This window comes from Canis lupus, chromosome 4 (genome assembly GCF_048164855.1).
Source record: "Canis lupus baileyi chromosome 4, mCanLup2.hap1, whole genome shotgun sequence".
Classification (NCBI taxonomy): Eukaryota; Metazoa; Chordata; class Mammalia; order Carnivora; family Canidae; genus Canis; species Canis lupus.
The window spans coordinates 2,864,073-2,885,441 of record NC_132841.1 but is presented as its reverse complement, the minus strand read 5'-3'; the positions used below and the strand labels follow the sequence as shown (position 1 = coordinate 2,885,441).

The window sequence follows — 21,369 nt, the reverse complement described above, 5'->3', positions numbered from 1 at the left end:
TGTCAGCTCCACTCATTATTGTTGCTTCAATGAGACAGATATTACTGCTAGAGAAAAGATCCAGTAGTATTCATTAATCAATCTTAAAATTTAATTATACTATTTCATAATTATTACTTTGCCTAGATTTCAGCCATTGTGATTAAGAAAGCAATAGTATATATTATTTATTATAACATTATGATTTCCAGTAATTTGTAAGATTAGAGTAGACCACATAAAGTCTGTTAATAGCAGTATTTGTAAAAACACACTAGAATGTCTCATTTGAGATCTAATTAAGGCAATCCATGAAATAATTAATATAAACTCACACTTTGGGGGGGAAAGAGAAAAGAAAACCTTTCTCCGTATGACATCTCAAAGCTGAAGCAATTTCAATCCTTTTCATTGAAACAGCTTCTTTTGCTTAATAAAGACAATATTTAAAAAGATGAGGATTCACATTTATTCCCCTCTGTCTTCTAAAGTCTTTATCATTATGCATTATGCTTGCATCTCTAGGAATCACAGGATCATTATAGCAAAAATTAAATAACTAGAGCATCATTTTAGACACACTGCAATTTGTAAGTTCAGTCAAAATAGTTTTTGTGATCGGTGGTTACTTGAAATTCAGGCTTAAATCACTAGTCATCTACTCTTTGAAACAGAACAACTTAAATCCATAAAATTATAAACAATATCATTTCAATACTATCCATCATAAATCATTGGATATTTAAAAGGGTTCTAGTAACCAGTAATTTAACAAATATTTCCACATCATATGCTGTACAGCTCTGAATACGTATTAGTGTACCAATCCACATACAACTATATTTAATAAATGAATCCTGGAGGCAAACCAAAAAAATTACCTTCTATATCAACCTGGTGGTAATATGGGTAGCAAATTGAAAATAAGGCCTCCCTTCTTCCTTCCAAAAGTATGGTACAGAACAAAGACACCTGGAAGAAAAATCAGGAGAGTTGAGGTTTAATTCTTGAAAAAGTTTCAATTCTTGCTATAAGGAAAGAAAAATCGCTTCAGTTCCTAAATGGAGTGCTCCCACTTGTCAGATAAGGAAGACAAACTACATTTCTCTGATGTGTAAATCCAAAGACTATGATTTTTAATGTTTTTAGTGCTATGAATATAGGATTATTTATTTAGCAAATATACATAGCATTTAACTTTGTTTCAGGCACTCTTTTAAGCACTTTACAAATATTTGCTGGGCACACTTGTTGACACTGCATTTTTTTTCAAACAGGTTTGTTTACTGAGATATAATTCACACGTGATCCAATTTAGCCATTTAAAGTATACAATTCCATGGCTTTTACTATATTCAGATATTGTGCATCCATTGCCACAATCAATTTTACAACATTTTCCACCTCTTTAAGAAGCCCTATGCATCTTGACCTGATATCACACCCACCTCCTATCACTCCCAGACTTATAAAACCACAAAATGACTTCTGTTTTTGTAGATTTGACTGTTTTGAACATTTCCTGTAAATGGAATCATATGTATGTGGTCTTGGTGATCAGCTTCTTTTGCACAGAATAATATTTTTAAGGTTCATCCATTCTGTAGAATGTTTCAGGACTTCTGACCTTTTTATGACTGCTTAATACTTCATTTTGGTGATATACCATTTCATACCTGTTCATCAGCTGGTTGACATCTAGGGTTTTTCCACTTTTTTGGTTGTAATGAATAATGTTACTATGAATATTCAGGTACAAACATTTTTAGTAATATTTGTTTTTGTTTCTTTTGAGTATTTAATAGTAGGGTTGTTGGGGCATATGGTCACTCTATATTTAGCCTTTTGAGGAAAAGCCAGGGGGTTTTCCAAAGTGTATCATTGCATATTTTGACCATCAGTATACTAAGTTTTCAGTGTTTCTACCTCTTTGCCAACACTTGTTATATCTGTCTTACAGCTATCCTAACTCAGTGTGAAGTGGTATCTCACTGTGGTTTTGATTGTGTTTCTCTGAGGGCATATCATGTTGAATATCTTTTAATGTGCTTATTGGTCAGTTAAATATCTTCTTTAGAGATATGTCTATTCAGATCCTCTGTCTATTTAAAAACTGTGTTGTCTTTTTTTATTGAGTGTTAAGAGTTCATTATATATTAAAGCTCTAAGTCTCTTACCAAATACATGATTTGCAGATTTTCCCCATCCTGTGGTTGTGTTTTCACTTTACTGATGGTGCCTTTTGAAGCACAAAGTTTTTAATTTTGATGAAGTCCAGTTGGTGTATTTTTTGTTGGCTTTACTTTTGCTATCACATACAAGAAAACTTTCCCCAAAGCAAGGCTCACCTGAATTTGTGATTCTCACCTTAACATGAACTTGGAATAAAAACCCTTCATACTGAACATGTGCTCAGATCTTCAGATCATATTTAGAGTTTACACAATGATATAAAAGCTCATTCATAAATACTTTTAGTGCTTATGTAGCAAATTTTGGTAGCAATTTATACAAATATAGATGTCTTATATGTATGTGATCTGGGGTAATTTAGCCATCAATAACTTTTTTATTTTAATTAACTTTTACTTTAGATTTACAGAAAAGTTCCTGAAATAGTACAGAAAGTCCCCATATATTTCATACCCAGTTTCCCCATCATAAACGTTTTACATTATTATAGTACATTTTGTCACAATGAACTAATATTGATAAATTATTAACTAAAGTCCACGTGTTATTCATGTTTCCTTAGTTTTTATCTAATGTACTTTTTTTTTAGTTATAGGATTCCACATTAGCCATTAGCTATTATCATGTCTCTTTAGGCAACTCTTCACTGTGAGTTTCTTGGGCTTCCCTTCTTTTTGATGATCTTGATATTTTTAGGGCATACTGGTCATATATTTTGTGGAATGACCCTCAATTAGCTTTTTCCTAATGGATTTTCTCATTAGACTGAAGTTCTGTATCTTTGGGAGAAAGACTGCAGGGATAAAATACCATTTTCATCCATCATAATAAGTAAACATAATACTAACATAATGACATAATGTTGTGTTGACTATTCTAGGTGTCTGGGCATTCCATTTTACAATCATTTTGTCTCTATATACTAATAGTATACTGGGATTTTGATTGAGAGTGCATTGATTCTACAGATCAAGTTGGGCAGAAATGACATTCTAAGAGTACTGTGTTTCTCAATCCGTTTATTTGTATCTAATTTCATGTTTTATTTTTTAAATATCATGTTTTAAATAAAAATTTTATAGTTTAATGGTTTCCAAACATATATATTGTTATTATTATTCCTTTGGTGATATTGTATATTTATGCTTTTTTAATTTAAAATTCCATTTATCCATTTATGGTATACAGGAAAATAATTGACTTTTGTATATTGATCTTGCTATTTTTCTTTATTAGAGTCAAGGGCTTTTATTTGTTCATTTGTCTTTGTTATTGTTTTATCAGGAGGTGGATATGTGGTAGATTCTTTGGTATTTCCTACATAGACAATCACATCACTAGAATGTTGAGTAGGAATAATAAGGGATCATAATAGCTTTATTCCCAGTCTTAAAGGGAAGGGTCTCTCACCATTAAGTATGATGCTTACTGAAAGATTTTTGTAGATGTTCTTTTTTTAATAATAAATTTATTTTTTATTGGTATTCAATTTGCCAACATACAGAATAACACCCAGTGCTCATCCCGTCAAGTGCCCCCGTCAGTGCCCGTCACCCATTCACCCCCACCCCCCGCCCTCCTCTCCTTCCACCACCCCTAGTTCATTTCCCAGAGTTAGGAGTCTTCATGTTCTGTCTCCCTTTCTGATATTTCCCACCCATTTCTTTATCAAATTGGAGACTTCCTCCTATTCCTAGCATACTGAGAGTTTTATCATAAATAGGTGTTGGAGTTTTTCTAATGATTTCTCTATGTCAAGTTCTATCTGCATATGATTTTCCTTTTTTAGCTTGTGGAATACATTTGCGATTTTGAAATGTTGAGCCAGTGTTGACTACCTGTAATAAACACTATTAAGTCATAGTGTGTAATTACTCTCAGACATTATTGGATTTGGTTTGGTTTGATAATACCTTGTGGAAGATTTTCATGTCTATTCATGAGAGGTACTGGTTTGTAGTTATCTTTTCCTGTAATGTCTTTATCTGTTTTGGTATTAAGGTAATGCTGGTCTCACAAAATAAGAAAGCATTAGTCCTATTTTTATTTTGTGGAAAATTGGTGTTATTTCTTCATTCAAAATATTCCATTTTATTTTGTGGAAAATTGGTGTTATCTGGTAAAATTCACCAGTAAAATCATCTGGAGCTGGTGGGGTGTTTTTATGCTGATTAATTGTTATTCAATTTACTAGATATAGATCTGTTCATATTACCTATTTCTTCTAGTTTGTGTTTTGGTTGTTTATATCTTTTAGGACATCAGTCCATTTATCTAAATGACCAAATATGTGGACACAGAATTGTAATATTCCTTTATTATTCTTTTAATGTTCATGGGCTCAGTAGTGACAACCTCTCTTTCATTTTTGATTTTAAAATTTGTGTCTTCACTTTTCCCTGCTCAGCCTGGCTGGAGGTTTGTCCATTTTATCGATATGTTGAATAAGACTTTGGTTTCCCTGACTTTCTTTATTGTTTTCCTGTTTTTCAGTTCTTTCGTTTTTGCTCTTTTACCTTCTATTTTCTTCTGGTTCATTAAGCTTAATTTGATCTTCTTGTTTTAGTTTCCTAAGATGAAGGCTAAGTTATATATTGTAGATTTAAATTATTGTTGACATATATATATCATGGTATGAATTTCCATCTAAGCACTATTTCTGCTGCATCTCACAATTGTTAAGTTGTATGTTCATTTTTATTTAGTTGAATATATTCTATATTTTCCTTGAGAGTTATTCTCTGATCCATGTGTTAGAAGTATGCAATTTAATCCCCAATTATTTTGGAATTTTGCAGCTATCTTTCACTTATTGATTTCTAGTTTCATTCCATTGTCGAGTAGGAGGGTATTTTTCCCGATTTCCATTTTATTAATTGGTTAAGTTGTGTTTATGGCCCAGAATATCATCTTATCTATATTGGAGAAGGTTGCCTACAAGGTTTTTTTTGTATATATTTTTTTATTGGATTTCGATTTAACAACATGTAGTATAACACCCAGTACTCATCCTGTCAAGTGCGCCCTTCAGTGCCCATCACCCAGTCACCCCATCCCTCCACCCACCTCCCTTTCCACACCCCTTGTTCATTTCCCAGAGTTAGGAGTCTCTCATGTTCTGTCATCCTCTCTGATTTTTCTGACTCATTTTCTCTCCTTTCCCCTATAATTCCTTTCTCCTTTTTTTAATATTCCCCATATGAGTGAAACCATATAATGTTTGTCCTCCTCCTATTGACTTACTTCACTCAGCATAATACCCTCCAGTTCCATCCACGTTGAAGCAAATGGTGGGTATTTGTCGTTTCTAATGGCTGAGCAATATTCCATTGTATACATAAACCACATCTTCTTTATCCATCCATCTTTCGATGGACACTGAGGCTCCTTCCACAGTTTGGCTATTGTGGACATTGCTGCTATAAACATTGGGGTGCAGGTGTCCCGGCGTTTCACTGCATCTGTATCTTTGGGGTAAGTCCCCAGCAGGGCAATTGCTGGGTGTAGGGCAGTTCTATTTTTAACTCTTTGAGGAACCTCCACACAGTTTTCCAGAGTGGCTGCACCAGTTCACATTCCCACCAACAGTGTAAGAGGGTTCCCTTTTCTCCGCGTCCTCTCCAACATTTGTGGTTTCCTGCCTTGTTCATTTTCCCCATTCTCACTGCTGTGAGGTGGTATCTCATTGTGGTTTGGATTTGTATTTCCCTGATGGCAAGTGATGCGGAGCATCTCTCATGTGCTTGTTGGCCATGTCTATGTCTTCCTCTGTGAGGTTTCTCTTCATGTCTTCTGCCCATTTCATGATTGGATTATTTCTATGCTGTTGAGTTTAACAAGTTCTTTATAGATCTTGGCTACTAGCCCTTTATCTGATATGTCATTTGCAAATATCTTCTCCCATTCTGTAGGTTGTCTTTTAGTTTTGTTGACTGTTTCTTTTGCTGTGCAGAAGCTTTTTCTCTTGATGAAGTCCTGATAGTTCATTTTTGCCTTTGTTTCCCTTGCCTTCTTAGATGTATCTTGCAAGAAGTAAAAGGAATTCAAATTGGCAAAGAAGATGTCAAACTCTCCCTCTTTGCAGATGACATGATACTGTACATAGAAAACACAAAAGACTCCACCCCAAGATTGCTAGAACTCATACAGCAATTCGGCAGGGTGGCAGGATACAAAATCAATGCCCAGACATCAGTGGCATTTCTATACACTAACAATGAGACTGTAGAAAGAGAAATTAAGGAGTCAATCCCATTTGCACCCCAAAGCAATAAGATACCTAGGAATAAACCTAACAAAAGAGGTAAAGAATCTGTACCCTAAAAACTATAGAACATTTCTGAAAGACATTGAGGGAGACACAAAGAGATGGAAAAATATTCCATGCTCATGGATTGGAAGAATGAACATTGTGAAAATGTCAATGCTACCCAGGGCAATTTACACCTTCAATGCAATCCCTATCAAAATACTGTGGACTTTCTTCAGAGAGTTGGAACAAATCATCTTTAGATTTGTGTGGAATCAGAAAAGACCCTGAATAGCCAGGGGAATATTGAAAAAGAAAACCATATCTGGGGGCATCACAATGCCAGATTTGAAGTTGTATTACAAAGCTGTGGTCATCAAGACAGTGTGGTACTGGCACAAAAACAGACACATAGATCAATGGAACAGAATAGAGAACCCAGAAATGAGCCCTCAACTCTATGGTCAAGTAATATTTGACAAAGCAGGAAAGACTATCCATTGGAAAAAGGACAGTCTTTTCAATAAATGGTGCTGGGGAAATTGGACAGCCATGTGCAGAAGAATGAAACTAGACAATTCTCTTACATCATACACAAAGATAAACTCAAAATGGATGAAAGATCTAAATGTGAGACAAGAATGCATCAAAATCCTAGAGAACACAGGCAACACCCTTTTTGAACTTGGCCTGCAAGCTTGAAGATAATGTACTTATAGGATGGAATATTCTACAAATGTCAATTAGATTAAGTTCATTCATAGTACTTTCAAGATTTCTATATCCTCTTTGATTTTCTATCTGCTTGATCTATGAATTATCGATGGGGAGTATTGAAGTCTCCAACTACAGCAGTGGGATTATCTACTTTTCCTTTCAGTTTGTAGGTTTTGCTCTCATGTATTTTGACATTCATTTATTCTGTACATGCACACTTGGGATTGTTGCATCTTTTCATATCACTTACTGCTTTATTGTTATGGAATGGCCCTCCCTAATGCTAATAATGCTCATTAACCTTTATTGTTCTGAAGTATGATTTGTCTAAGATTAATATAGCCACCCCAGCTTTCTTTTGTTTAGTGGTAGCATGGTATATCTTCCTTTATCCCTTTATTTTAATCTGAATCTTCATATTTAAAGTGTGTTTGGGTTTTGGGTTTTTTGTTTTGTTTTGTTTTGTTGTTTTGTTTTTTTGGTAGAAAACATATATTTGGGTCTCATTTTCCTATCCACACTGATGACCTATTTTTTAATTGCTGTATTTATATCATTCATATTTAAAAATAACTTTGATATTGTTGGATTGATATCTACCATGATTGTAACTGTTCTCCATTCATGGAATACTTTTGTTTTGCTTTCTTCTCCCTTGTCTGGGCTTAATTGAGTATTTGCATAACTCAATTTTATCTCTTCTCTTAGTATATCAATTATACTTTAAAATAACCTACTGGTTGGCAAGATCATAGGTGGGCTAGCATACATATTCCTTCTAATAGCATTATACTGCTTTCTGTGTAGTGCTGATATATTATACAGACTATTCTCAGTTTCTCCTTCACATCCTTTATGACATGGATCTCATACATTTCACTTATCCCCATATGGTGTAATCACCCAATACATTGTTACTTTTACATTTTTAAACAAAAATATATCTTTTAGATATATTAAGGATAATAAAAATAAAATATTTTATATTACCTTCATTTATTTCTTATTTCTTACTTTCTTCAGGTAGATCCAACTGTCTTACTTATATCATTTTCTTTCTACTTGAAGAACTTTTAACATTTATTGAAAGAAGTTTCCTGGTGATGAATTCCCTTGGTTTCATATGGCTGAGAAAATCTTTATTTTTTCATCAGAGTTTTTTAAAAACGATTTCCCTGGATATAGAATTCTAAATTAGTGTGAGTTCTTCTTTCTTTCTTCTTTCTTTCTTTCTTTCTTTCTTTCTTTCTTTCTTTCTTTCTTTCTTTCTTTCTTTCTTTCTTTCTTCTTTCTTTCTTTCTACCTGTTATGTATCTCATCTCACTCTCTTCTTGTTTGCATGATTTGTGGCAAGAAGTCTGATAACTTCTTATTCTTTTCTCTCTACAATTAAGATTCCTATCTTCCTTGACTTCTTTCCAAACTTTCTCTCCTCTGGTATTTCAGTACACCTATATTATACCTTTTGAAATCACCCTGCAGTCCTCAAATGTTCTGTTCTCTTTTTCCTCTCCCTGCATCTTTTTTTCTGTTTGCATTTCTGCTTGAAAAGTTTCAATGGACCTATCGTGCAGTTCTCTGATTCTTTCCTTGTCCCTGTCAGGATTACTGACTGATAAAACTATGGAAGCCATCCTTCATTTCTGCCACTATGTTTGTTATTTCTACCATTTTCTTTTGATACTTTCTTAGAGTTTCCATCTCTCTGCCTCATTTTGCTGTGTATCATCTATTCTTCCAATTTGTAACCTTCATAAATGTTTCTCCAGTGTTTTTCCACCCCTCCTGATCTCTGTTCTATTTGCCTGAGTCCTTGTTGTCCCATGGATTATGTTTTTGTTTTTGTTTTCCCTTCCTTAGTTGCAGCAGAGCAGCTAAAATGGGAGGAATTATAGAATAGTACTCTGTGAGTCTTTTACTCTGAGGAGTAGGCCTTTGTTAAGAGGTTCCCGTGTGTTTCACAATGATTACTTTTTCCCTCTCCTTGCCAGAACCATGATGAACTTATTTTGGATCTTCACCATGAGAATCTGGAGTGGTTTCTGAAGGTAAAACCCACAATACCTTGGCTCAAGTCTGTGCCCACCAAGAGTCTCTTACTCTCATACTAGTTCACAGCCAACTCCAGCAATTTATCAAAATCGCCTGTGCTCCTATCAGTTTATGGCTCCAATGGCTTCTGCTCCAGGTAATCTGATCTCAACTGAACCTCTCTAGCTACTCTGTCTCCCCAGATTTTGAGATGATTATTCATATTGCAACATCATTTATTTGATGAGTCCATGAAAAGTCATTTTCCAGGTCTTTCTTTTGCAAAGAGTGATCACTTCTGAGAACTTTACATGTTGGAGCTAAAACCAGAAATATCATTAATGATTTTATTTTAAAAACACAAGAACATAAAAACTTTAAAGTAATATGTCTAATATATCTCTGTCTGAAAGGGAGAGAAAGTATAGAAAATGAGAGAACTTCCTTTAAAGACTAATACACTTTAAAGACTAAGACATTTTAGGTTTAATTATGATTATTTATAGCTATTATTAAGAGATGAGTATCTCATAGAGTTAATTTATAAAATAAATAGAAGTATAGCAACAGAAATCTACATAGTGTAAGTCAAAGACAACTTGGGTAGCTGAGATATAATCATACAAAGAACCAGTTTCCATATTTTAGCTCTTGCTGGTTTGATGGACACAACATAAGGTGGTCCCTATAATCCCCACCTCCTGGTGTCCATGTATATTTGTAATCCCCCCTTAGTGAAGGGAGAATCTATAACTTGATTCTAACCAATATTATATGGCACAGGTGATGGAATATAGTTTCTTTGATTTTATTACATTATATAAGAAACTGTCTGAGCAGCCTGTGAGACTCTCTTAATGAAATTGAAGAAGCAATGTCATGTTCTGAACCACCTATGTCTAGGGACATATTGCAGGAAACTGTGGGTAGTCTGTAGAACCCAAGGCAACAGTCTATACAAATAGTGAGGGCCCTGAGTCATAGAGTGCCAAGAAAATGAATTCTGCCGAATATCTCATTTGGTTTGAAAGAGGATTCTTCCCCAGTCAAGCCTCCAAATGAGAACACACCCTGGCCATCACATTGACTGCAGTCTTGTGGAGCACTATATAGAGGACCCAGCTAAACTATGTTCAGACTCTTAACCCACAGAATCTGTGAGGTAATATGTATTTTGTAGACCACTGAATCCTGGCAGTTTCTTACGTGGCAGTAAAAACCCAATGCAGATGTCTATGAGAAAATTTTTTAAAAAATAAAATTTAAGGGACATGAAAATAAGAGAGAAAAAATTGGTGATTTAATTAGATCATTATATTGAGAGATTATTGTTTAATTCAAAGGAGACTGGAAACTTGTTGAAATATATATTGAAATCTATAGACTTCAAAAGGAAATTTTATTTTTATGCTGTAGAAGACCCAGATGCTTTATGGAATGATTGTTTTATTTGACACTGTATAGTGGAAAGAGCATTGCTACAGGTTCTGAATAGATATGATTTATGATAGTTTTTACTGTTGCTCCCACATGTTTCCAGCTTTCTAACTGCACTTCTTGGTCTCCTTGTAAGTCAGAAATGGAATCATGTGATAAGCTCTGGGTTGACTTGTTTCTTTTTGTGCTGAAGCACTTACTTACTATTTCAAGATATTCTTTCCCTCTATTATAAGAAATGCAGAACTCCAGCTGCTCCATCAGCCTGGATTCTTAAAAAGCGGTGATGAGCAGACCCCCACTATCAGATCATCATGGACATAGAGCATGAAAAAGAAATACACTTTCATCGTGTAAAGTCACTGAAATTTTGGGGTTATTTTTTGCTGCAGCTTAACTTACCAATCCTTCCTTATAAATTGTTTACATGTCCGACTCACAATTTCCTAGCTATGTGAAATTTAGCTAACCACTCAATGTCTTTATTATATTTCCTTAGCTATGCAATAGGGGAAATAATAATATCTAGCTTTTAGGGTCATTAAGACTAAATGAGATAAAAAAAAATTAAGTGGAATGGTGCAGTTCTTGGCATATGTAGTAACTGTTCATTGCTGTTGTCACCATTGTAATCCACTGATACCACTCTTTATATGTCTTGGCCTTGCCTCTGAGATCTTGCTGACCAAGACAAGAAGGAAAAAGATTCACAGAATACAGAATTCATCCGGTAGATCCAAAGTTGCCAACAAAGTAGTTCCTAAAGGTACTTTTAGCATACAGTCCCTTTGTATTCCAAGTGTCTGATTTTTGTCTGAATTCATGATTTGACTATTGAATTCCAAAGAAAGGAATGTATATTTGTGTGTATGTGTGTGTGTGTATTTTTATATCTTTTACTTAGTGTGGAAAATATTATATATCTATATTTACATATCTATATGTACAAATATATATATACTTAAATCTATCTGTCTCTATTTTTACTTTTTTGGAAAATAAGGACCCTATTGTGACAAGGAAGGCAAACTAAATAGTTGAGAAGGGGAAGGGAGCTTGAATATTGTGGCTACTATAAGGCAAAATCTTATTCTTTGAATGGTTCTGCCTGCTTGTATCTTCTAAATTGCATTATTTTCCCGATATTACAAATAGTATTGGCCAAGTGAAATTTGACATTTTACATACTCTCATGTAAGAATTTTCACCTGTGTTTACTTGCTAGAGAAGCAAAAACATTTTCAGGCAATTTCTTAGGTCCTTAGTATGAAAACAAAAGACAGAAGCACTCATGCAAAATAAGAATAGTTCTTAAATCACATAACTGATTGAGAAATATGCACATTAAATTTTTTGAAAGCCCATTTTAAGTTTGAAAAACAATGGGACCAGATATATCACATAGTATTTTCTATGTTACCAGAAATTATGTGAAGCAAGGATCTGCTTACAGCTTTTCAGTATTTTTATATCCATTATTTTATTTTATATGGAAAACAGTCATGGGAGATAAGCAAGACAGTCATTCTTGCCATTTTATAGATGAAATTATTATTTGGAGTAATTAGGTGAGTAGCCCAAGGCCCCAATGAGAGCTAGCCCCTAAGGCCCTTGTTCCTCTTTTAAAGCTTATATGTAGGTGGGGGCTGTCCTGGGGCAATGGTTGAGTGCCTCCCTTTGGCCCAGGGTGTGATCCTGGAGTCCCAGGATGGAGTCCCACATCAGGCTCCCTGCATGGAGCCTGCTTCTTCCTCTGCCTGTGTCTCTGCCTCTCCCTCACTGTGTCTCTCATGAATAAATAAAGAAAATCTTAAAAAAAAAAAAAAGGCTGGGGAGCTAGGGTGATGAAATAACTCAGGGCATGAAATAACCTTGGATTCCTTATTCAGTCTATTACCACCAACTGTTTTATGTCAGTTTTTATTCTGATGTTTAATATAGCCAATATTTTACCACTTAATCATGTTTTTCAAAAGATGTTATTTATTTATTTGAGAGAGAGTAAGCAAGAGAAAGAGCCTGAGGAGGCAATCATGACCTAAGCCAATGGCAGATGCTTAACCAACCGAGCCACCCGGGTGCCCTACCACTTAATCATTTATCTCACATCTGATTTCTACAGAGAGGCAGTGAAGTGCTTGAGTTAGTGTGAGCTCTGACTAGGCTGACTGATTTTGAAGCAACTTGCAGAATGTTTAGGGCATATGCCTTGTCAGAAAGACCTAGTTGTGGTTACTAACTAGATGTAAAAATCAAGAGACGGACTAGTTATTTATCTTCCTCAGTCTCCGTTTCTTCAATTTTAAAGATTTTATTTACTTATTCATTTGAGAGAGAGAGAGAGAGAGAGCATGTGTGTACACACATGTGGAATGGCAGAGGGAGAGAGAGAGAATCTCAAGCAAACTCTGCACTGAGCCTGGAACCCGATGCAGGGCTCAGTTTCACAACCCTGAGATCATGACCTGAGCTGAAATCAAGAGTCCCATCAGTTGCTTCTATTCTAAAATGTGAGTATCACATAGTATCTGACCTCCTGCTCCTCTTCCTTCCAGGCTTGCCATTCTTTAGTGCTTCTAATCTATTCTTGACCTTTGCAAAAATAAAGACCAACCAATAAGAAAAGCAAAGGCTATTTATTCAGAGCTCGTTATAGCAAGGCAGGTAGTCACCATCACAGATATTTTCACAAAGACTGAAGACAAGCAGAGAGTGGGAAAGCTTTAAAATTGAAAATTGGGGAAGTTTTTGGTATGCCCTGGTTGTAGGCTTTTGGCATGGGGAAGTTGCAGGCAGGCTAACTATAAATAAGGCATCCTATGGTTAGGGGAGCATATTGGGTTTTGTCTGGTTCGTTGTTAGTTGGAAGTAGGGACATAAATTAGAAAAGCTACCAGTTATTAATCAAGTCCTGGCCACTTTGGGCCAATTTTACAAAAGCTATTGTTTGCGTTTTTGGATTGTTACTAGAGATAGCAGTCTGATCCCTGGTCATTGTCCATTTGTACAGTCTCGCCTTCCTCTCATAGTGACACATCTAAGATACAGGTTGTAGAGGGTGACTTTTCTGCTTAAAGCCCTTCAATAGCTTCCTGTGTCTTGAGGACAGATTCAAAGTCTCTGGGCAGGGCACACAAGGACCTCCATGGTCCTCCTCCTCCTTGTGTTTGTAGCTCCATCTAAGACCGCTTGTGCAAGGAAGTGGTGCTGTATCCTACAGCAAGAACAAAACCATTTGCACATCCATGGCACACACAGTGTTGCTTGTAATCTCTGCTCATGACGGTCTCTGCAGGGAACACCCTTCATCCCAGTGCTTTTGTCTTCTCTCAGTTTTTCACTCTGTTCAGCCATCTTTTCCTACAGCCTTCACCCAAAGTCATCAGGCTCATCTGTGCTCCTAGAACACTGTGTGCAAACTTCTGCCAGATTGCTTACCACATCATATTACAATTCCATGTTCATGTTTAGCTCTCTGCCCTTCTAGACAGAGAGCTTCTTGAAGATAAAAACCACCTTATGTCTCCTCTTTCCCAGACTGCTTGGTTCCCATGTGGTTCAGTTAGGATTCACATTAGGATCAACATTTTCATTTTCTGACTTCTGCCTGAGAGGGTTTTTTTTTTTTCCAATATATCACATCTTATGAAAATGTGACATTAAGAATGAATGCTGGAAAATAAATTCAAGTGGTGGAGTGGAACCAAATATGATTAAGACATTTTCAATCTGTCCTTTGTGACATTTTAGAAAATGTCTCTATTTTGAGGTTAAGTATCACTTGAGCAGTCCACAAACTGCAATTGGAGGCAAAAACTGCTCTTTGCCTGATGATCAAAAGCAGATAAAGGGGTTCTTTCTGAAACATTTGTTTGTGTCCTGGGATGTAAATACTCACCATTTTTCTGATTAAGACTTCAGTAATGAGAGCCTTGACATAGTGATGAAAGAGCCAACTTCCAGACAAAGAGACATAGCAAACCTTCTCAAAGGGAGAAGCAGCGAGAAGGACCCTACATTAGATGGTACATTCTGGAAGGGGCTTCTCTCTGTGGAGGCCAGCTCTGCAGAGATGCAAGACCTCCTCTGGATGACCAGGAGCAGATTCACCAGGACCTTTGTCTCTTGTAACTGGCTCCTGCTTTTCTTCTTCCCTTCTCCTGGCCACTAATCTCTCTCAGGTTACAGTTGTGCTAAAAAACCACATTGTTGGGATCCCTGGGTGGCGCAGCGGTTTGGTGTCTGCCTTTGGCCCAGGGCGCGATCCTGGAGACCTGGGATCGAATCCCACGTCGGGCTCCCGGTGCATGGAGCCTGTTTCTCCCTCTGCCTGTGTCTCTGCCTCTCTCTCTCTCTCTGTGTGACTATCATAAAAAAAATTAAAAAAAAAAAAAAACCACGTTGGTTACATCTGTTTTCTTGCCACTCCCATCCAAACACCTACAGTTCCTAATGCATCCTTCTGGTCATGGCATTTACCTGCTCAAAATGTCAGAGCTCCTCATGGCACCCACTATAAAACTTGCACCAGTGTCATCTGCCTTGGTCTATTATTTCCCTTTTCACTTCTAGCTCACTATATATGTTATGACTTACACTCCAGATAGATTCCTCTCTGTCCTTTTTCAGAGTACATTTTGCATGGTCTTCCTTGCACAAAATTTCTCAACTTAAAATTTTCTCCAAGTTTATAATGATTTGCTGATCTCTTTATCTTAAGGTTCTCCAGATTCACCTGATGGGGCAGGAAGGAGCTTCTTAAAAATACAAATTTCTTGTCCTAGAGGCTTCAGTATTTCTATAAAAAGTACTTATGGAAGACATCCTCTTAGAAGATTTTTAGGAATTACGGTGCTGTCTTAATGTAGCAAAACATATTATAAACACTCCAACTTGGATTGGATGCTACAGATTAACAAAAATAGCAATGTTTCCCAATGGCATTTTTTCAGACATTATGTAAGAAAGAACAGTGTTCAAAATCAAATACTAATTATTGTATTTATTTAGATTTATTGGGTTTTAAGGTATTGATGATAACATTGAAATATATAGTATTAGAATTCTGGGTGCATCTAGAAGCTGCATTTTCAAGAGACACTCAAGGTAATTACTCTTTAGGTGAAATTTTAGGAGGCATTGTTGGAAATAATCCAATATTCTTCATAACTTTCTTTTGGTTGGCAGAACTTCATACCTGGTTAATTATATCCTTCAATGGATTTTCAATGACACAAGAGGCCATATTTTATATACCTTTAATCTCCACAAAACCTTGCAAGGATGCCCTTTTAAACCAGAAGGAAACTGCCAAATGGTAAATCCTTAAGCTCTGAAAATGTGACAAAACATATTGAATAACAGGGTATTTTAATACAGTGTTATTTCATCTAGAAGAAATATTCTTGGTAAAAGTCAAGTCCGCTCATTATTTGTGGCCATAACAGAAAAGGAGAAAGCCTATTTGTTTTTTATCAAAGATTTTAATTTATTTATTTATTAGATAGCACGTGCACAAGTAGGTGGAGCGGCAGGCAGAGGGAGAGGGAGAAGCAGGCTCCCGGCTGAGCAGAGAGTTCCACCCTGGTGGATTCCAGGACCCTGAGTCGAAGGCAGATGCTTAACTGATCAAGCCATCCAGGTGCACTAACAGGAGAAGTTTAATATTTGTTGACTCATTCAACATGCAGTCAGGCAGAATGTATATTGAAGATTTTGACTTGGAAGACTCTGTACTTTATGTCTGAAATTCAGTATGTGAGAACCAACAAAATGCAGGAGTGAAGAACAAAAGGAGAAATAAAGAGGTCAATGATAGGGTCAAGTAGCAAATGTTCCTGTATCAGGAATTTACTAACTTGGAGTTTAAGCCAGGATGAATTGTATTTAGAGTTGTATGTTAATTGTAATTCAGAGCTCCTGCTCTCTTAATGGTCTGATTTTTTTTAATGTAAATACTATCATTTAGATAACATACACTGATCATCTAGGGAAATCCCCGTTGTTGAGTTTGTAGAACACAAAAATATCTCCAAGAATGAATGCAATGTTCCACAATAATAAACACCCAAGAAACTGGATGGATTCCCTTGTTCTTAGGTGTTTTTTATTAGAAGCCTCATTACTTCTTCTTTATCATTAGGTAGCAAATGTACTTCATCCAAATTGAATTAATCAGTTATCTAGTTAAAAGTTAGATAAGATTTTTTGTTTTTTGTTTTTTGTTTTTTAAGTTAGATAAGGTTTTTAGCAATTGAGGGAAATGGGAGGAGGATGACTGGAATTGGTATGCGTAATTGGTAATACACCAACTAAATCAATCAGATTTGACACATTGGATAAAAAGCTAACAGATCCAGGGCAGTGTTTTATGCGCACCCCCACCCCCCATGATATAATGTAAGGAAAGAGAAATTCTTTCTGAAAATAAGCCCTACAATTAGTCATGACCATTTCATGCTGTACGGTATCATTGAGCAAACTCATTAGGATGTTACACTTCGTGAATTTGGAGCAAAAGAACATCATTTGTTTTACCAAGGCAAGGTCTCTCATGTTTTTTTTTTTTTTTTTTAAAGATTTTATTTATTTATTCATGAGAGACGCAGAGAGAGAGGCAGAGACATAGGGAAGCAGGCTCCATGCAAGGAGCCTGATGTGGGACTCAATCCTGAGACTCTAGGATCAGGCCCTGGGCCAAAGGCAGGCATTAAACCACTGAGCCATCCAGGGATCCCAGTATCTCATGTTTTTGATTGTGGCTTCAACATGATACTTCACTGCATGCATATATTATCATGTACCAACAACATGGCCTATTAGGAATGTTTAGGATTCCCAAATATGGTCAATCTTTATATAAATGGTGACCTAAATTGGGAAAAAAAAAAGACAATAAAAGAGAAACTAAGTTTTAAGTAGACAGATGGGGACAACAGGAATCTTAACTTTATTTTCACAAGTGTAGAGAATAAGTATTGCTGATTGTGACTCCAATCTTTCCACTATCCCCTCCCTCACACATGGCAGGTGTGGCCACCTAGCAGCAGCACCCTCTTCCCCAACTAACATCATTTTGCAAATTTTATTCACACAGTTTTCTAGTAGCCACTATCCATAAAGTGGGCCAAACTTATTTTCCATTTTGAATTTACTGTAATATTTATATCATATTAGACAAACCTATGAAAAACTATCCAACCCCTATGTTTCTGTATTTCCTATCAATTTTTATCTTCAATAATGCATTAGGTTTTGAAGACTGTTACCAAATAATTGTAGATATGATGAATAAGTGAGAAAGAACTTCATAGGATTTAGGAAGGGAGTGGGGAACAAACCATTAAGGGCTAATGTCACTCATTTCTTAAAGACAATCCTAGCTTCAAAATTTTCTCTGAATTACATGCACCACACTTTGAGGGCTGGGTGGACAAGAGTGCACAATAAGATTACATCCACTCAGAACTGTAGCAATTGAGTGACATTTGCTAAATTAGATCAAGAAGATGGTTCTTTTCTTCCCTATCCTCTCATCGGTGCCACTAGCCAGCATGAGACTAAATCATAAAACATTTGTGTGATTTCCCTGATTCACATTCTGGTGTCTTCGTGTTTCCTGCTACTGCCCATTTTCACCTTGAGCATTTAAGTCAGCCAATATGAACCCTGGCCACCCAGCTGACAGAATCCAAACAGCAGTGAGATCTCAAGAGTTCTGCTTTATCCATGGCTTATAATTCTCAACCATTTCCTGTTGTCAAATTTTGTTATATTTCTTTAGCTGCTCTGGTTGCCCTGTTTTCTGACCTCTTGTCTCCTGCACCAGAGATGCCAGAACTCTGGCTCTGACCACAGCTCCTCTGCTGGGTCAGAATTTCACGTTGCCTTTCCATCTATGCTTGCTTTCGAGTTGGTGCATTGAATAAAACAACTACACTCTACTATGATCCCTTAGCTAGCTGGCACTTCCTCTAAATTGACATTTGTCACACAATATTCTGAACCCAAAGAGTTTTTCTTTTCTTTCCTTTGTAAAACAAAACCAACCAACCAATCAACAAATGAAATCTCTTCTCAGGTCCCCATATTTCCTTTGGAGCACTCTCATTTGTCAAAGTAATGCTGGTTTTGGAAGATGGCATCCCTGTTGTCCAAGAATAATGTGGATGGGTTAACCTGAGAGATGCAGTCCCACTGTTCTGCTTAGAGCTCATGAGAGGCACCTGCTTTTAGAAACTCACTTCCTGAGGAAAATCCTCGAGACTTCTTAAAATCGAAGTTTACATTTTATGTAGATTTCTCCTTAGTTTTAATTTTTCAATTCTAAGATCCCATTGAGGATATTACATTCCATTTCATTGTCATTGCTCCTCAGGCTCCTCTTGAATGTGTCTATTTCCCAGCTTCCTTATTTTTGGTGACCTGGCCAATTTTTTGAAAAATAGTGGTCAAGTGTTTTGTAGAGTGTCCCTCAATAGGGATCTTCCTGATGTTTTTCTCATGATTGGACTGAGGTGCTGAGCTTTGAATAGGAAGATCACAGATATAAAGTGTCATTTTCTTCATGTCACACCAAGGGTACATCCTATCAACATGACTTCCTGCTGTTGGTGTTAATTTTGATTACCTGGCCAAGTACAGTTTGTCAGATTTTTCCACTGTAAAGATACTCTTTGTTCCTCCTTATCCTCACTGTACCCTTTGGAGGGAAGGTCACCGCACAGCACATACCTAAGGAGTGAGGGATTATGGTCTACCTCCTTAAGAACAGGACATCTACATACATATCTGGAATTCTGCAAGGGATATTTGTCTTTTCTTCTCCATTTGATGGAGATACCAGTTTTAAAAATACCCAGTTTGGACTCATGGATATTTATTTTATACTTTGGATTATAATCAAATACCATTTTATTTCTTTTGTCATTCTAATTGTTTTGGCTTTGGTAGACTTTGTTTTATAACACAGAGGGTAACTCCTCTGCTGAGATCTGACTTCACATTTTCTCTAAAGATTGGAGGATAAACTAGACCAGCAATAGAAGTGTTTGACTTTGGAGTTTGCATAGGTTATAGGTGTTGGCCTACTTTGTGTAGCCACCTATGCTTTTAGTATGGGTCACTATGAACTGTGGAATCAGAACATCAACTTCAGGTCTTTCCATTATCTAAGATTTTAGGATATTCTTGCTTCATTGGGGAGAAAAAGTCATTGGGCATTTCATATGCTTTTTTATATTCCATGAAGTCTCTATTATCTGCCTATTTAAACAGACATCCTGTGCATCAGGAAGATATAGAGTCAGCATAGAATAAGTCAAACCCTTCACTCTTCCCAAACCAGAGGGTTGACACAATCAGTATACATATTATGAATTAGATGTTCCAGCCAGAAGAACAGATAGCTCCAGACATTGTTCTCAATCCTCATAATAATAAACACATTCCATTATGAATCACAAAAGATTTGATTAGATATTAAGTACACCTCAGTACAACACCTGGTGAAATACTTACTAAATATTTGCTGAAATAATGAACTAATGACATTGAGAATGTATTATTCAGGGGCGGCTTGGTGGCTCAATTGGTTAAGTGTCTGCCATCAGCTCAGGTCATGATCTCAGGCTCCCTGCTTAGTACAGAGCCTGCTTCTCCCAGTTCTTATGTTACACTTTTTAGTTTCTTTTGTCACGTACCAACTACTCCAGTTCCTCCAGGTGGGCACCTAATAATTGTCAATTTTTACAAGATTGCAGCTATATATTTCTTCAGAAACTTCAACAAAAAATTTCTGAAAAAATGTACCAGAATCGTTGACTGTCACTTTTCTAGATGCTGAGGCTATGGATGATTATCAACTTTATTCTTTTAAAAATATATGTATTCTCACATTTGCTACAACAAACTCCCATTGCTTTGGTAATGGATAAACATGTTTCATTAAAAGAAAATAGAGGATCCCTGGGTGGCTCCGCGGTTTGGTGCCTGCCTTCAGCCCGGCGGGTGATCCTGGAGTCGCAGGATCGAGTCCCACATCAGGCTCCCTTCATGGAGCCTGCTTCTGTCTCTGCCTCTCTCCTTCTCTCTCTCTCTCTCTCTGTGTGTGTGTGTGTGTATGTCTCTCATGAATAAATGAATAAAATCTTTAAAAAAAATAAATAAAAGAAAATTAAAAAATGCTTTTACTGTTGGTACATTTAGACAGTTAGTGATAAAATTTTTGTCCCATATTTTGGTATCATTATCATGGAAGCTAGAAAACATCTAACCAGGGAACTTTAGGTAAGTAACAAAAAATGTATTTTAAGCATTAACAAGACTTTATCCCCAATATATCTTTGTCTATTAAAAAAAAGAGGGGTACCTGGGAGGCCCAGTCCATTGAGCATCTGCCTTTGACTCAGGTCATGATCTCAGGGTCCTGGGAATTAGCCCCCCATCAGGCTCCCTGCTCAGCAGAGAGTCTACTCCTCCCTCTCCCTCTGCCCCTCCCCCTGCTCATGCTCTCACTCTTTCTCTCTCTCTCTCTCAAATAAATAAAATCTTAAAAAAAAAAGAATATAAGTTATTATGACTTAGTCTCTGGTAATCTACAGAAATCTGTGGCAAATCTATGCTAAAACCATGGAAATCGTTTTTTAAAAAATCGCAATGCAACTAGAGATTCTTCTCTAACAAACTATAGTTATCAAGATTAGAACAAAGCAATATATTCTCTATAGAGTCACTCTTATTAATTAAGAGTGTGAGAGTGAGTA

At 36.3% G+C, this 21,369-nt stretch overlaps 1 long non-coding RNA gene across 2 annotated transcripts in view; it reads left to right on the top strand.

The window, feature by feature from the left end:
• The window catches only part of LOC140631732 (uncharacterized), a 138,900-nt gene that overhangs the window by 25,129 nt on the left and 92,402 nt on the right, over positions 1–21,369 (top strand). Inside the window, exons 3-4 of one of the 2 annotated variants that reach the window (XR_012029261.1) lie at positions 9,130–9,326; positions 11,282–11,372. This is a non-coding gene — a long non-coding RNA (uncharacterized lncRNA). Of the gene's footprint in view, positions 1–9,129; positions 11,373–21,369 lie in introns of both variants that reach the window. The other variant, XR_012029260.1, reaches the window with a different exon arrangement.